The sequence below is a fragment of the Austrofundulus limnaeus genome, unplaced genomic scaffold (genome assembly GCF_001266775.1).
Source record: "Austrofundulus limnaeus strain Quisiro unplaced genomic scaffold, Austrofundulus_limnaeus-1.0 Scaffold178, whole genome shotgun sequence".
Classification (NCBI taxonomy): domain Eukaryota; kingdom Metazoa; phylum Chordata; class Actinopteri; order Cyprinodontiformes; family Rivulidae; genus Austrofundulus; species Austrofundulus limnaeus.
The window spans coordinates 989800-993174 of NW_013952580.1; positions in this window are offsets into that span (position 1 = coordinate 989800).

The following is a 3375-nucleotide window of genomic DNA, read 5'->3' on the forward strand; positions in this document are numbered from 1 at the left end:
CTACAAACATGGCCGAACGGGGTGGAGTTGAACGCTCAGCGACCTGGAGGGGGCGGGGTGTGAAATATCTTTTGTATTTAAAGAAACCACACCAAAACAGCTTGCTCTGAGACGCAGCTCAGAACAGGGGTAAAAGCAAGTAAAGCAAGGAGTCTGTGGAGCAACAAAAACGAGGAATTAAGACCAAAGTGTTGCAGTTTTATTTTAAATAGACCATAAGTGAATGATTTAGATGTGAAAAAGAAGGATTTAAAAGCATGATATAATACCTTTAATGCACATCGCAAGTGATTCTTTATCTGCTCTAAAGCAATTTTGTCAGCTGACATGAGAGATTCTCCTCAACAGTAACCTGCAGCTGCAGAAAAGGTGCTTTTTCAGCCTGGCTCCCAATATTCCAGTGTCCCTTAACATGAAAGCCAAGCACCAACAAGTGGACTAATATAAACATTTAAAGGGAATAGGTCGCGGTTTTAAAAAATGTAAATGTAAGGAATGTGTGTTTATATGTTCTGCTTAACATGGGATCAAAAAGTACAATTATAATGGGTTTTAATAGCTGTGTTTACATGCTCAAAATAATTTGATCAGATTGAAATGTATTTGGAATAAATAATCTGAATGTATCGTTTATGTGGGCACAAAATTAATTAACCCTATCATGACAATAGGGTTGGGCATAATCATATCGTGTGCAATTAATCGTCAGAAAAACATTAATCGATTAGTTTTTGTCACTTGACGATTAATACGATTAATGCCACCAGTCAGACGGACTGGGAATTACTCTGGTCAATCCGCTCGCTGCTCCTCTCTGCTTCAAACATGACGAACATTAAAATTAAAGTTCTGTGATTTATTTATCTATCAACACAATTTAAAATGTGATGTATAGCCTGAAATCTGTAATTTTCACACAATTTGGAACAATTTTTTACAAAGGGCAAATCTTTCCCACTAAATTGGTCATGTGACTACGAAATAAGGGTGTCCAGGGACTCCAGGGGATTATTCGTCAAATTAATCGTTATCGGCTAAATACCACAATTAATCGTGATTAATTTTTTTGCCAATATTGCCCAACCCTACATGACAAGTGTTTAAATGCACCAGGCTTTTAAAAGTACTGACGTGCAGAGTTATAAACTGTTCTTAAAAACACAGAAGTTCTACTTCTGTGATGAACATTAACACACAAAAAAAATTGCGAGACAATTTTTTTTCCCTCCATCTGAGAGTTAAACTAAAAGAGAGAGAAATAACCACAAATATTTCACTTTTTTTTCCCTCTTTGGATATCAAATCTCACATATTCATACAAAGTTTTAAAAAATCAGGTTTTTCATAATTATTGTATTTATTTGTGTATAATACGTAAAATTTAATCCATAAAATCACCCATAAAGTTGGGGGAATAGTTTTATACTCGGACAAATATTTTTACTTATGTATTTTAACTGAAATATCTGCAAAATTATTGAGTCCGGAAATGAGACAATGTTGTAAAAAGCAGTTGAAGCTAGCTTACCTCTGACACTCCTCKGTGCTTCAGAGCGAGATAATAACAGATCCTGGCCGGCGACATGATGCGAAAAAAGGGAAAAAAGTATTCCTGCACCTTAGTAATAACAAACTAAAAACATTAGCGTGTGACCTGGCCGCTCCTCCAACAACAAAAAACACATGTTCGTCTGTAATGGCTGCCGTCTACCGTGTTCTGAAAAAGTTTGTATCCCTGAAAAAACGTTTCCCCACCAGAGGGGGCGCTCGTGAGTAGGAAGTAATCTGCTTTCCCCCCACAAGATGGTCCAAATCACATGTGAAGTCTCTGACTTTTCTGTTGGCTCCTCCTGGTGGACTATGTGTAAAATGCCAGAATTCATATGATGCTGCTACAGCTGATATATATTTGTTGTCAAAATACCTTTTAGTACATATGCTGTTAAAATAAAATGAATAGTCCAATGATCATTTTACTGTTATGTATAAAGACTGCAAAGGCTGAAAAATCTTGAAGTCTGTGTGAAATTGGAGGTAGTTTGAGGATTAAATTTTTTATGCTTTTTAAGCTCAAAAAGGGGGGGGGGGTCGTATTATACATGAGATCGTATTATACATGAATAAATACTGTAGTTTCTTTCTTAGTTAAAATTTTGGCAACGTATTTCTGACATTTACGAATTTCTCCACTGAACTGACAGGTTTGAAAATGAGCAGTCGAATAAGACGCACACTTTGGCAGAACAATAAAATAAGACAGCACTATCAGCCGAAATAAAACTAAATTATTTATTTATTTTTTCAAATTTAGGAGCATAATATGTTTAACCGTGTCAGGTGACAGCCTTCTTAATAATTCATATTTACTAAAGTATTACATGATTTGTCAAAAAGCATCCTACTAACTGCAGCATGAATGACCTCTGACTTAGACCTACCTGTTCAGCAAGTGTTCTGTGCAGAAAAGTCCGTTTTGTTAGAACTAGTCTTGTTTTTTTTATAATTAATTACATTTCAAGCAAAGCCTAACACCAGCTTATCAATAGAGGTTTTTTTCACATCCTATAAGACTCATAAAAACATGATTATTGCAGCAATTAAATCTGTTTATTGAAGTGTAAAAATTGAATGTTGGTTATTTTTGTGTGCATCTATCTAATAATTAGACTCACTGTGTGATACTGTTCAGTGAAATGGTCAACAGAATTTCTTTTTGAGAGAATGTGCAGACATCATGGCTGCTGAGTCTTTGTCAAGAACCTTAGTGTCCATAAAATATTTTATGAGGCTCTAAAAATTGTAAAATATATCTGTTCTTTTTGTTCCATAGCCTTTCTCTTGGTTGCAGTTTCCAGTAGCTTATATTATTTAGTGCTTTGATCCAATCATATTTTGACCATCTGTTGCTAGTGTCAAAGAAGAACAAACTGCCTCGAGACCGTCAGATCAAACAGTGAAGGCAGCTGGATGTTAAAGGGATCCTCGATTAGTTGTGACTTTATTTGATAAATATTTATTTTAACTGTAAAATAAAGACTGTAAAAATACTGTAGGATGTTTAGTTTTTATCATTTTTAAACTAAACTACACGGACGAGGCCATTTTTATTTACACGCAAAGCATTCTGGATAAATGATGACGTGGATTAGTCCTCGGTGCGAGGCTGCTAGCGAGCTATATCCACCCTGAAGGTTAATCTTGGACAATATCTGATGATCGACTCTTTTAAATGAAACCAGAGAGGATGGCGCTGAGAAAAAGAAGCAGATGATGTGCGTTGAACTGAAGAAAGAAATTATTTAAAAACATGAGAAAGGTGTGCGTGAGCGCAGCACTTCCACAGTCTGCACCATATTGAAGCTGTACCTTTTACAG